The following is a 15,178-nucleotide window of genomic DNA, read 5'->3' as shown; positions in this document are numbered from 1 at the left end:
CTGTTCCATGCTACTGTTGCTAGTAATAGCAGTCGCTATTTTCTAAGTCAACTTAATTATTAGCAGGTAACGGACTTCTCCTCCAAGAACTTATCCACTCCTTTTTTAAACACAGCTACACTAACTGCACTAACCACATCCTCTGGCAACAACTTCCAGAGCTTAATTGTGCGTTGAGTGCAAAATAACTTTCTCTGACTAGTTTTAAATGTGCCACATGCTAACTTCATGGAGAGCCCCCTAGTCTTTCTATTATCCAAAAGAGTAAATAACAGATTCACATTTACCCATTCTAGACCTCTCATGATTTTTACACCTCTATCATATCCCCCCTCAGCTGTCTCTTTTCCAAGCTGAAAAATCCTAACCTCTTTAGTCTTTCCTCATAGGGGAGCTGTTCCATCCCCTTTATCCCCTTCTCTGTACCTTCTCCATCTCAACTATATCTTTTTTGAGATACGGTGACCAGAAATGTACACAGTATTCAAGGTGCGATCTCACCATGGAGTGATACAGAGGCATTATGACATTTTCCATTTTATTCCCCATTCCCTTCCTAATAATTCCTAACATTGTTTGCTTTTTTTGACTTCCACAGCACACTGAGCTAACAATTTCAAAGTATTATCTACTATGACGCCTAGATCTTTCTTAGGTGGTAGCTCCTAATATGGACCCTAACATTGTGTAACTATAGCATAGGTTATTTTTCCCTATATGCATCACCTTGCACTTATCCACATTAAATTTCATCTGCCATTTGGATGCCCAATTTTCCAGTTTCACAAGGTCTTTCTGCAATGTATCACAATCTGCTTGTGATTTAACTACTCTGAACAATTTTGTATCATCTGCAAATTTGATTACCTCACTTGTTGTATTTCTTTCCAGATCATTTATAAATATAATGAAAAGTATGGTCCCAAATCAGATCCCTGAGGCACTCCACTGCCCACTCCCTTTCACTGAGAAAACTGTCCATTTAATCCTACTCTGTTTCCTTTCTTTTAGCCAGTTTGTAATCCACGAAAGGACATTGCCACCTATCCCATGACTTTTTACTTTTCCTAGAAGCCTCTCATGAGGAACTTTGTCAAACGCCTTCTGAAAATCCAAATACAACACATCTACCGGTTCACCTTTATCTACATGTTTATTAACTCCTTCAAAAACATGATGCAGATTTGTGAGGCAAGACTTGCCTTGGGTAAAGCCATGCTGATTTTGTTCCATTAAACCATGTCTTTCTATATGTTGTGTGATTTTGATGCTTAGAACACTTTCCACCTTTTTTCCTAGCACTGAAGTCAGGCTAACTGGTCTGTAGTTTCCCGGATCGCCCCTGGAGCCCTTTTTAAATATTGGGGTTACATTAGCCACCCTCCAGTCTTCAGGTACAATGGATGATTTTAATGATAGGTTACAAATTTTTACTAGTAGGTCTGAAATTTAATTTTTTAGTTCCTTCAGAACTAGAACATCCAGTCCAGGTGATTTACTACTCTTCAGTTTGTCAACCGGGCCTACCACATCTTCTAGGTTCACCATGATTTGGTTCAGTCCATCTGAATTCATTACCCATGAAAACCTTCTCCGGTATGGGTACCGCCCCAACAACCTCTTCAGTAAATACCGAAGCAAAAAAATAATTTAATCTTCCCGCGATGGCCTTATCTTCTCTAAATGCCCCTTTAACCCCTCGATCATCTAACGGTCCAACTGATTCCCTTATAGGTTTTCTGCTTTGGATATAATTTTAAAAGTTTTTACTGTGAGTTTTTGCCTCTACGGCCAACCTCTTTTCAAATTCTCTCTTAGCCTGTCTTATCAATGTCTTACATTTAACATGCCAACGCTTATGCATTATCCTGTTTTCTACTGTTGGATCCTTCATTCAATTTTTGAATGAAGATCTTTTGGCTAAAATAGCTTCTTTCACCTCCCCTTTTAACCATGCCAGTAATCATTTTGCCTTCTTCCATCTTTCTTAATGTGTGGAATACATCTGGACTGTGCTTCTAGGATGGTATTTTTTAACAATGAAGGTGCTCCTTTCAGTTTTTTTTCTATTTTTCTCATTTTATCAAAGTTTCCCTTTTGAAAGTTTAGCACGAGAGCCGTGGATTTGCTTACTGTCCCCCTTCTAGTCTCTGAGTAATTAACCTCGATTTGGGCTGCTTGTTCTGTTTGGATACCAAGTCTATCTTCTTTGTGGCTTCATCTGCAATAGCATTCAGTATAACAGTACCGTCTTTGTAGGTACAGATTTTGGCCACATCCGGCATGTCTTCTACAGGTTCCATAGTGGAGTGAAACTCCAAGGTGCGCAATGGGTACCAATCATCACGCGATAATCCTTTTCTAGTTGCCAAGGTGTCACACCATCCTTAGCTGCAGTCAGCAGGGACCTAATTTATATCTGATATATTTGTAAATATGTTAAAATATGTCTATGTTTCTAACAGTTCTGACATACTTAGACCTTTAACAAGTGTGTGTATATATTCTTTATAACTTTAACTCTGTTAAAGCTGTTCATCTGACTTCAATGTATAGCGTTGTTATAAATGTAAACCGGAGTGAAGGCCCATGCCAATACTTCGGTGTATAAATAAATAAAATAAATAATTTCCTTCCTGAGAGCTTCAATGAACTTTTCCTGATCTGACATATTTACAAAAGGGAGTGAGGGTGCTCTGCCCCAAGTCACCCTGCGTGCTAAAGAAGACGACGATCTGGAATTGGTGAGGCCCGGCCCTACAGCCAGGAATGGTATCCACTGTCCCTGGGAGTAAAGACCCCTTCCTCTTCACCAGACCTTCCGACGCCATGAGTCTCACTCGGTTCCTCTCTCTGTCCCCTAGGATCCTCCCCTTCTTTCTCCCAGCTCTGTGGTGCTCGTGCTCCAGTAACTCCCTTTATTTGCAGTTTATCTAAAACAAAAATGATTTCCTTGTGCTAAGTGTGACCAATGATTATACACTTTGGACTCTATTTGTCCACATTTAATGTGGGTTCTCAGATGTATTTGTTATGAGACTGTTCTATATATGATGGTCCTATTTACTCCAGCACGGGTTTCAGATATATTGTAAGAAAGATATTTTTGATATAATTAGTGTGTTCCCCACACTTAGATTTCATTTTTTATGCAGAAGAAGAAATATAAATTGTCAGAGCCAGTGTTGTGGTCAGCACCACAGAAGTCAATGCACCAGCCTTCAAAGCCATCAGCACTCTGTACAAGTACAGGCATTGGGGGGGTCCTGCAGGAGACTTTGTAGTTACCTTCCTCTGCATTGGCATCCTTATTTCCTTCTCATCTCTTCTTTCCAGATCCCAAACCTTCCTGGGCTTTAGTTGGAAACAGCAGATCCAAAATGCTTCATTTTGCTTCTAGTCTCAATGTGGCCATCAGCATAGTTAGCCCAGAAGCAAGTCTCTTCCTGGAGTCCAGTATGTGCTTCTTAATAGGATGACCCTATGCTAGTTTCAGAGGAGATGTCTGTTCCCTAGTTTTAGTTCAAAGGACACAACAATCCATAGACCAGGTGACTGAATTGTTAAAGACTTTCTTTATCTCATTGATGGCCAGTGACAGAGGGCACCCTTTAACCTTTCCTGTCCAGAATGTCAGATTTGTTCCCTCAAGGGGGAATCGCTCTTGTTTTCATGACTCAGGAGTTTCCATTAGAGGTCCCAGTGGTGGGAACTAGCCCATATCTGTCTTTGCAGAAGAATCTAACCAGCAGTCTATGGATGTTAACATCCATGGAGACAAGGATCCCTACACTGAAATTGTTGGCTTCTGGAAATGCTTTCTGAACCAGCACCTATCCTAGTCCATCAGATCTTACAGCCCCCCTGATAGCCAGGAAATTGGACCTTAAATACAGAGTTCAACAGTATCTGGTTTGGAGTAGTTAAAAGTTACTTGCACCAGTTCGTGGTGGTGGTGGTGGAGTCAACTTTAAAACAAGCTAAAAAGATCAGAAATTTTTTCCAAGACCCTAGTTTGTTAGACAGTTTTGGGAAGAAATCTTCCAGAGTTTGATGCCTGTATCATGGCTCATCAACTGTGTATGGTACAATTCTTACATGACTGCATTGACAAGTTGAAGCCTCTCATAGAGTCTCTGGACAGGCAGCAGGAAGGTTATCAGCAGGCAATCCTGGATGCAGAAGAGTGCAAGCTCCACCTCATCCATTGGTATATGGATCATTTGATGTCATGGCAAAATCTTTTGCAGCAGCTATTAAGGCATGCCAGATGGTTGAGAACCAGCAGTCTGCAGAAGGATGTTCATAACAAATTGTCCTTGAGTCAAGGGACATCTGCCAATCTCGTTGGAGACCAAGTCAGGGAAACTATGGCTCAGATTAAGAAGCAGTGTTTACCCTTTCAGTCCTTGTTGATAGGATCTAAGCTACCCTCTTCCTCTAAATGTTCATTTTTAAGCACTCCTGTTTCCAAAGATTCCCCTTTCACCAATTTCAGTGAAATGACACTCCCCTTGTGCTCTGCAGCAGCAGCAACATTTGGCTATGCAGATCACTACATGTGAGATTTCATCCTAAGGCATTACAACAGCCTTAGCCTAAGCTTGGTTCTAGTTTTTAACAAGAATCTATCCTCAAGCTAGGACTATGTCCAGTAGGAGATAGGATCTATTTTTACCAGGAGGAGTGGCAGAAGATCACCAAGGACTGTTGGGTCCTCAAAACTGTGGAATCTGGTTACCATTTTGTGCTTCTCCTGTACTCCTGAGCTGTATCAATGTTTAGCCTTGTCCAGATCCATTTCATTTGACCCAGCTCAGTCTCAAAGTGGAGTCACTTCTCGGCCCACAGGTGATAGAACCTGTCCCTCCCAAATTAAGAGCAAGGGATTATATTCTTGCTCTTTCCTTATCCTCAAGAAGTTAGGGGAATTAAGACCAATCCTGGATTTATGAAAAAACTGAACAAGAGCTTGTTATGGGAGAAGTTCAAAATGAACAATACTCCTTACTATCCAAGTGGAGAATTGGATGTGTGCCCTGTGTCTGAAAGATGCATATACCTATCTATCCATCTTGCTGGAAATACCTCAGATTTGGATTGCCTCAGGAGGGTGTTTTTGCCCCATTAGTGATTCCTGGACCAAGGTGTGGCAGACAGGCAATTCAACATCTGAGGTTGCCCATCAATCAAACTGTTTGCATCAGAACACATTTTGCTCCATTCTTCAGAGCAGATTCAAATCCGCTCCAGATGCTGTTCTGTTTGAGTGGACTGCAGATCTGATGTATGCCTTTCCTTCAATTCCATTACTAGTGAGGATGGTGCAAAGGTACTTGAGGATTGGGGCATGTATTATCCTCATTGCTCCAGCATGACTCAGGCAAGTGGGGTTCACTTATTTAGTCAGGTTGTCAGTGTGCCTACAGATGGCCTTGGGATCTGATCCAACATTACTGACCTAAGAGGACAGTCAGCTATGTCATCTGAGCATCCTACATCCCTCAAGTTTGATGGCATGGATGTTAGAGGCTTGATAGTCTCCTCATTTTTCACTGTCTAAGGACATTGTGATTTTGACTAGGCAGCCTTCTGCCAGAAGAGCATACAGTTTTAAATGGAAGCATTTTTCATCTTGAGGTCAGGCAGGCTCTCTGAACCTGTTTGCCTTTGCTCCAAAAAAGTCTGCTTCAGTACTTGCTCTCTCTCTCTTTTCGGACCTCAGTGCATCGTCTGTCAAAGTGTATCTTAATGGCATTGCCACTTACCGCCCTCAGGTGCATGATCTCCATCCATCCTCTAGTATCAAAGTTCATTAAGTTTTTGTGGCATATGAGACCTCTGGTTGCAAAGCCATCGCTGACATGGGATTTCAGTGTCTGATGAAGCCTCCCTATCAGTTGTTGAATCAAGCCATTCTTTTGCTCACATTCTTTCCAAGACTTCATGCACACAAAGGGGAGAAAGCTGTCCATTCCCTTAGCCTGTTATCTGAAGAAAACTCAACCGCATTGTCAGGTGTTTCAACTTTTTGTCTCCTATGATCTTAACAGACTAGAGTAGCTGTTCCCAAATGCATGTTGTCTAATTGGCTAGCAGATTGTATTGCAATGCATATTGCTGTACTCTAAATGGTCTCCAGATACCAGAATCTGTCAAGGCTCATTAGGTAAGAGCCATGGCTTCCTCAGTGGCTCACTTTAAAGCTGAGTCCATTGAAGACATCTGCAAAGCTGCAACTTGGTTGTCAGTTTACACCTTAGCGTCCCATTACTTTCTATAGACACTCTCCAGAAGCAACAGTTTTGCACAGCCTGTTTACTCTCCATGGGAGGATCTAGATTGCTTTTTCAATAAGTCCTCAGCTTGGGACTCCCCATGTGTCATGACTAACTCATCCCTGCTTCTTGATGGAGAAAACAAGTTCTGCTTACCATAAATGGGGTTCTCCTTAGACAACAGGATGAATTATTGCTTATTATGTGCCTGCCTCCCTGGAGAGTTGACTACCTATCTAAATAAAGCTAAGCTTCTCGGTTTAGTGAGAGGTTCACGAGGCATGTGTGCAGGAATTCCTTTACATGCTCAGTGCTAAAACTTTTACTGAGCTAGAGAAGATGGGTCTGTTTGGTGCTGTCAGATGATGTCGCCCATGTATCATGGTGAATTCATCCTGCTGTCTTTAGCGAACCCCATGTATTGTAAGCAAACTTGCTTTTTGGGATCTTAAATTGCAGCTCTGTTAATTTTGGTTGTTTGTGTCTTGTATTGATGTATTATTTCAGTGCTTGGTTTTTTTTAAAGTGTTATTGATGTAAATTTAATAAAGATGATTTAAAAGAAAGTCTAATCGATTGGAAATAAAACATTTTACAGATTTTATGAGAAATGCACGCTTTTGATAAAGTAGTACATTGCAAACAAGTTTTTCAGGATACAATAAAGGCCTTATCCAAATTTTCTATGGATCTAGCAACCACCCTAAAAACCTAGGAGCCACAGACTGAAAGGTCTTTGCCGATCTCCCCCTAACCAAATTGAAGAATGAGGGGCGGGGAGAGATCTCACTGACCAGGTGCTCCCTGTCACTTAGGGCCTGATGTACTAAGGCTGTTTTTTTTCCTATTCTTTGTCTAGATTAGTTTATTCTTACTTTTCTTATGTTATATACTGCCTTTATTTAAAAATAAATATCAATCTTGTTTTGAAGAGGAAAAATAAGCTTAGGGAATCAGGCCCTTACTATGCATTCATTGCTAAAGGCTGGGTATAGGTAACATAGGCATGGGCCTTGGGTGCTAAACTCTGAAAGCATCCAAAAACTGGGACTCCTGTTGCTGCTCTCTGCCGTCAGGGGGCAGAATCTCCCACCCTGCTCCACTGCCTATGGGGAGCATAATATTAAGTCTGGCCTTGTGCATGTTGCTACCTCCTCCAACCCAGCTTCCCCTGCTCACTGCACCTGGGTTGACTTTTCACCCATCCTCTTGGCCTAGGTATCTGCCATTCTCTCTCAATCACTCTCGTCTCCAGCAGTCTTCCTCTCTCAGGCCCTTCTTTGGCCATCTTCCCCTGCCTGACTCCCCCTTCCCTCTACTCTTATAAAAATAAGATCGTTTTACAACCTTATTTATGTCTGTATAATTTATTTAGCTATTTTTGAGTGAGGAAATAGGATCTCAAATATCAGCACAGGGAGGGAGTGCTGAATGAAGTTGAGTAGGAGAGAGAAGATCAGAGGCAGGGGAGAGTCTTAGGCCCAACGTTTGCTGTGCATTATGCTACACTATGGTGTCCTCTGTTATTCAAAGTGCTTGTCAGGCCTCGAGTGGCAGAGGAAGCACATGTGCTGGCTTACGGCCACCCCAGCTCAGCAATGGTGTGAGAGGTTTTGCAAGGAATGGGGGAGTGAGAAAAGTGGTTTGTCTGTCTTCGGGTCACAGTGAGGAAGGGGGTGGTGAACCACATCGAGGGGGAAGTGAAACAGGCTTAAGCGCCCCCCAGCCACATTCCACACCTCTGTGTTAAGGCATGGTGGTGTGTCTTGTGTGAATTTTTTTTTTTTAATTAAATAAAGGGGGACATATATGCACTTATTCCCTGTAGTCCTTAAGAGGCCATAGCAGCGGTACCTCAGAAGCAGGAAGTGGCACACCTTCGCCATATACCCCCTTCCCCCCCCTAGAAATTTGCTGCCCTAGGAACAGGTTTGCAGCGCACACCACAGTTCCCTGTAAACATGAGCTGTTCTCTGATCCCTTTCTCCACCATACAAATTCACACCCTTCATGCCCCTGCCCCTACCCACCCACCCCCATTGATAGGAGCATGCATTTTAGGCTTCACTTGGCTTGCTTGCAGGCATTCTCAGCTCTTGATCTGGGAAACGGTGGCAGAAGGTAGGGAAGGAATGAGCCCTGCCCAACACTTTGGATTGGGGGTGGGCCTCTGCTCCTTGCAGGCACAGCATGGCAGCAGCGGGTGACATGATGTATCTTGAAGTGGAGCTACAGCCATGCATGTGCCCAGCACCTCTCTTGCTGCTTCTTTACCATGGTAAGCTGTTAGCAGACTTCCTGTTTGAAATGGAAGCTCGCCTCTAACCGTGCTATGATGGGAGGACTGGTCAGGGGTGGTTCTACAATGAGGTAGGGTAAGGTGGCCGCCTCAGGCAGCAAACTTTTTAAATTATATCTTTATTATTTTTATATCATTTATAATGAATGACAAAAAAATTAAAAAAAAAAAATCATGCAATTGCCATAAAGTTAAAGAAACAACATAAAAAGAAGAAAAACTAGCAGCATTACAAACCCACCTCACGTATGTATATGGGGGCAATATACAAAGCAAGCACATTGGAAATCCAAAATACAAGGAAAGGAGAAAATAAAACATATATATGAGAACATAAGAAGTTGCCATCCTGGGTCAGACCAAAGGTCCATTAGGCCCAGATCCTGTTTCCAACAGTGGCCATCCAGGTTACAAGTACCTGGCCAATACCCAAACATTAAGTAAATTCCATGCTACTAATGCTGGTAATAAGCAGTGGCTATATTCTAAGTCAACTTGAGTAATAGCATTTTATGCACTTCTCCAGGAACCTGTCTGGATATTTTTAAATCAAGCTAAGCTAACTGTCATAACCACGTCCTCTGGAATGAATTCCTGAGCTTAATTGTGCATTGGGTGAAAGAGAGTTTTCTCTGATTTGTTTTAAATGAGTTGCTTACTAACTTCATGGAGTGCTCCCTAGTCCTGTTATCTGCAAGAGTAAATAACTGATTCACATTTACCTGTTCTAGTCCTCTCATGGTTTTGTAGACCTCTGTCATATCTCCCCACCCAAGCTGTCTCTTCTCCAAGCTGAACAGTCCTAACCTCTTTAGTCTTTCCTCATAGGGGAGCTGTTCTATCCCCTTTATCATTTTGGTTGCCCTTCCCTGTACCTTCTTCAGTGCAACTCTATCTTTTTTTTTATATGCGGAGACCAAAATTGTACACAGTACTCGAGGTGCAGTCTCACTATGGAATGATACAGAGGCATTATGACACTTTGTTTTATTCACCATTCCCTCACTAATAATGTCTAAACAGTTTTGCTTTTTTGACCACCACAGCACACTGAGCCATCTATTTCAATGTATTGTCCACTATGATGCCCAAATCTTTTTCCTATGTGGGAATTCCTAACATGAATCCTAACATCGTGTAACTACAGCATGGGTTATTTTTCCCTATACACATCACCTTGCACTTATCCACATTCATTTTCATCTGCCATTTGGACGCTTAATCTTCCCGTCTTGCAAGGTCCTCCTGCAATTTATCACAATCCGCTTGGGATTTAACTACTCAATAATTGTCTGCAAATTTTATCACCTCACTCACCATTCCCCTTTCCAGATCATTTCTAAATGTATTAAAAAGCACCAGTCCATTGAAGCACTCCACTGTTTATCTGTCTCCACTGAGAAAACTGATCAGTTAATCCTACACCACAGGTGTCAAAAAGTGCCCTCCCAAAACACTCCTCTGGCAGCTGCCTCACCTTTCTGCCCGATTCGTTTTTAACGCCATGCCTGTAGGGCTCCTACCCACCCATGGATCAGAAGTGGAGCCTCGCGAGGGCACAGAGAAATGACGCACCTGCATGGCTGAAGAAAGGAAGAGGCCCAGCCACCCTCGGCTGAAGAAGAGAGGAAGCTCTGCGCGCTCCCGGCGGCCAAAGAAAGGAGAAGCCCAGTGGTCGCCAGTACCAGAAGAAAATAAAAGGACCCAGCTGCCTGCTAAGCTCATCCCACCTACAGCCAAAAAAAAGAAAGGGAGAGACAGCTAATTGACAGTACATGAGAGTGTGTGTGTATGAGAGAATGTGTGTATGAGAGCATCTTTGTGTGTGAGAGCACCTGTGTGTATGTGAAAGAATGAGAAAGTGTGTGTGTATGAGAGGAGAAAGTTCCTCTCTCCTTACTTTCCACCACCCCCACACTAATCCATGGCAAGACTCAAGAGGGTCATGTGATGAGCTTGTAGAGGGTAGACTCGGGAGTGATCTTGGGAAGTATTTCATTACAGAGAGGGTGAAGGATGCATGGAGCGGAATCCCTGTGGAGATGGTTGAGGCAAAAATTGTATCTGAATTCAAGAAAGCATGGGATAAATACAGGGGATCTTTAAGGAAGTGATGGGAATTATAATGCTAAATTAATTGGGTGGATGGGCAGATTAGATGGGGCTATGCAGTCTTTTTCTGCTGTTATATTTCTATATTTCTAATCTCAGGATTACTGAAAATCAAAAGATCCCAGGTATGGCAAGCAGGTTTTTTTTTTTAATCTGTTAGTTTTAATTATTGAGTGTTATTTGCTATGTCTGCTATTTTAAATTATTGTATTGTTTGGGAAATTATCGTTTTTATGAGTTTTTAATTATTGGTGGCTATTCTGTTTATCAGCAGTTTTGAAATATTCTTTTTATTAGTATGTTTTTACTATTCCTTGATGTTATTGTTTTGAGTAATGGTATTTGTATTTTTTCATTGTTGCACTACATATAGTGAGGCTTGTTGCAGTTTCCAGTTCAGTTTCTGTTTATACTTTATGGTCTCTTTATGCTGTATTTGAGGGTCTGTGAGTTCTGCATATATGGCTCAGGTGAGGTATTCTGCTAGTGTGTATTTTCTGTGTAGGGATCTACAGCAGCCTGGTTTGTTCTGTTTTCATAATAGGAGATCTATTGGTGTTTAGTGCTTGGTGTAATATTTGCAGCATTGCCTTTTCATAGTTAGGGTTCTTACTCTTTGAGAGCTGGCAGTTAGTGCTTTGTTAGCATGGAAGGTTTACTCTATTGTAATTATAATTCAGTTTACTCTGGGCTTTCTGAGGACAAAGCCCATACAACATGATGCATTACAAATAGTTCTACTACCAATATGCATTCCAAGTGTGTGTTTTGCTTTTTTGGAGGGTTATGCTATTTTTATCTCAGAAGACTTAACCAATTTAACATGAAAAAGGACATTATTATAAATACAGAATTTTTAATTGTGTGCAGTGAAGGCAGGGGGTGCATGCCCAGGGCTGTAAAGTTCACCTAGGGTGCCCAACACCCTTGCACTGACCCAGCGAGAATCTGCCACAGAAACATCCCCCATCATTCACCCACTACCTGCTTCACCAGGAGAAAATAGTGGGGAAGAGGCAGGAAGCAGGGTTCCTGGGAGTGTGGCAGGGTCCCCACCTTCCTAGAAACATTATCACTGATGCTGCTCTTGGACCTCTGACCCCCCTGCTTTCCTCCTCCTGCAGCATTTCAAATCACCCAAAGGGTCAGACTACAAAGAGATCTTCCCTTCCCCTATCTTGGTGATTTGACCTGTGTGGTGCCTCGGGTGAGTTGGGGGTAGCACCATCCCGTCCCTTGCTTCAGGCTGCAGATTGCCTTGAGCTGCTTCTGGGACCAGTGACATCCCCATGATATCTGCTTGCATTTTAATTTGCAGCTGCAGCCGCTGTGATATCCACTGTGCTGTGCCACCTGGTTTAAAACCAGCAGCTGCATACAATATTGACTTTTAAGCTACTGGTTTTAAACCTCAGTTGACCTGGTAGGAGACAGGGTTGCCAAGCTGGCTGGAAACCAGCCACTTGGCAACCCTGTCTCTCTTCCACCTCATCTCTAGACCCACTCTGCCCCATCCTCTTTCCAGGAATCTCCGCTATCCCTATCCTCTCTCGCAATCCCACCCAATAATTCTCTACCAGCAAGCCCCCTCCAACCAGCCAGCTTCTGTCATGCCCCCTCCCTCCCAATCTTAGCTGCCTTGAACCAGCCACTCGCCTGGTCGGGCCAGTCACCCCCTCTCCTTCCCTTTATTGACTGCCAATGCCTGTTATAGCTACATGGGGCCTGAACTCCCAGGCTGGTTTTGTGGTCTCAAGTCTCATTTGACCAGTGTGTGGAGCCAGACTCCAAGAGGAAAGTTCTGATGGCATCAGTGGTAGTGGAAACGGCAAAAGATGACATTTGGGATAGGTATCAAGGCAGCCTGGCACTTGGGATTTGGAAGCTATTTGCATACACTTATTCTAAGAACCTGATTAAGCTGCATGCTTTGGCTATTCTGGAAGCCATACCTATCTGCAGCCCTCAAGGACTGAAGTTGAGAACCCTTGAAATAATCTGCTATTCTCTTTTATAGCACAAAAGTTGTGGGCATGTGCTTATCAGTTCTACAATCCACTGTTGTATTTGACTAGTGTGAACATGGTAGGAAGTGTGCTAATTAGTGCTGTGACAGAAAAATGTGTTATCCTATTTTATAGCACAGATGCCATGGACTGACTTCACAGCCAGAGCTATAACAAGTCATGTTATCAGAAATATTTATTGCAATGGAATGTTATATAATACAGTGCTTGTAGATTGGCTCTGCACAGTTTCCGTTTTTTTTCCAGTAACATAAAATATCTGAAAAGTCTGTTGGATTTTCCATTTATCAAATCAAATAGTGATTATTTACTATAAAATGAAACCCTAAATATGATCCTTATAAAATTTAATTTGAAAATAGGACAAGACTATTTAGATTTATTAATGGAATAATTTATTAATCATCTTTCAATATCAGGTGTCTTAAATGTAATAGACTAAGGCAGTGGTTCTCAACCTTTTTTCTGTTGGGACACACCTGATAGATGGTCCCTCCACTCCCACCCCGACCCTCAGTAGTGGGTATAAAACAGAACTAGAACATTCCCTGTACAACACATCATACAAAAGAAGGTATTCTGGTGTTATCTCAACAACAGCAACACAAACTCCCTCTACCACAAGGCGCAATCGCCCTATGTATAAAAGAAAGACATCAGTTCACCACCAATGCATGTCCTATTGAGAAAACTCAACAAATAAGGTGAGGTATTTTACTAGCCTGCTAGTTAAATACATCACCTCAGTCATACACATAAGATCGACCTTCACCAAATACAGAAAGACCACAAATTATAAATATGGAGCCAGAAACTGGAATGGAAACCCAAAAAAGCCACTGTGCATGCAGTACAAAACTGAAGAAATGGAAACAGAAATATAGCGCCTAACATAGTACCAGTATCTGCAATAATGCACACAAAGTTACACCTGCATTATGGCATGCACTCAAATGGAACAACCAAAAGGCAACACTACAAATATTAAACTAGGCCCTAACCACCAATACACCTCCCATTAGGAAAACAGAAAAAGACAAGCTGTTATAGATTCCCTTACAGAAATAATTGTAAAACAATATGAATAAATGTTTCATAACAGCTGATGAGCAGAACATCTAACTCTTAAAAATTCTTCAAACACCAATAAAATGTGTTACCGTTTTATGTTGGCACATGTATAATTTGTAATCTATACCAATTATAGTTTTTCCTTATTGTGTTTTTCTGTAAACCATTGTGATGGTGAATTAACTTAACGATGGTATAGAAGAGTTTTTAAATAAATAAATATTTCAAAACAGCAGACACATCACATAATATTCAGTAATTAAAATGGCGGTCAATCAAGAAAAATAAACTTAATAAGCCACCTTTACTAACCCCTTCAAGCAGTTCTCCTACTCCTTTCCCTTGAACGCCACACCTGATGCGGTGGTAGCTGCTGAGGCTGTCCTCACGATCCTCTGCCTTAGGGACTACAACCAGTCTACACAGACACACACACACACACACACCCCGACCGGTGTCTGTCTCTCACACACCAGTCATCTCCCCAATCAGTGTCTCTCTCTCGCACCCATGCTGTCTCTCACACACACCATACACTGACTCTCATCTTCGGCCCCGCCAGCTGCAGGTAGCATGCGACATCTGGCGGTGCGTGGCGACACGCTGGTTTGAATTGCTGGTCTAAGTCTGTCATTTGCTAAGCATTTTTCCTATTGACAAAGAATGGGAGAAAGTCTTTAATAAATAGTCCTCTAACATAGTCAAGTCAACCTAGGTTCTAATCCTGGCTCTGGATTAGAGACATGGGTTCCATACCTGACTCAGGTTCTTACTCCTTGGGCTAGGAGTGCAGCAGAGATTAGGGTAGCTACTTATAGCCCTTAAGGTATGGGAACGCCAAGTGATTCTTTTAAACAATTCCAATTAATCAAACCAAAGAATAGTACTAGCACTCTCTAGGGCAGTGGTTCTCATCCCAGTCCTCAGGATACATCTAGCCAATCTGATTTTCAAGGATCTCCACCATGAATATGCATGAGAGAGATGTACATGCATGGATATCCTGAAAATCAGACTGGCTAAGTGTATCTTGAGGACTAGGTTGAGAACCAAAACAAGAACAATACAGGAAAGGCGGATGGAGTAGATTGTTCATAACTGTTTCCTACTAAAAGCCACATGGCTAGTGAGAAAGGGGAGAGGTCATGTGTGACAGCAACTTGATGAGACCTAGATAGGAACACTCATGTTGCTTTTTTCATGTATATAGGGAGGAAGCGGTCTATGATTGCTGCCAAAATAGTTTCATGCCTCATGGTGCCAAGGGATCCAGTATTTAACAGTACTTTTCCTATCAAACTATGGGCCCATTTCATGTCTATCATGTAAGCTGTGCTTCCATAATCAAGCTGGCAGATGCCACTTCAAAAGCCAATGGTTGCCTCCACCTT

The sequence above is a fragment of the Rhinatrema bivittatum genome, chromosome 6, assembly GCF_901001135.1.
Source record: "Rhinatrema bivittatum chromosome 6, aRhiBiv1.1, whole genome shotgun sequence".
Taxonomy (NCBI): domain Eukaryota; kingdom Metazoa; phylum Chordata; class Amphibia; order Gymnophiona; family Rhinatrematidae; genus Rhinatrema; species Rhinatrema bivittatum.
The sequence above is the reverse complement of the archived record's forward strand: the minus strand, read 5'-3'. Positions refer to the sequence as shown.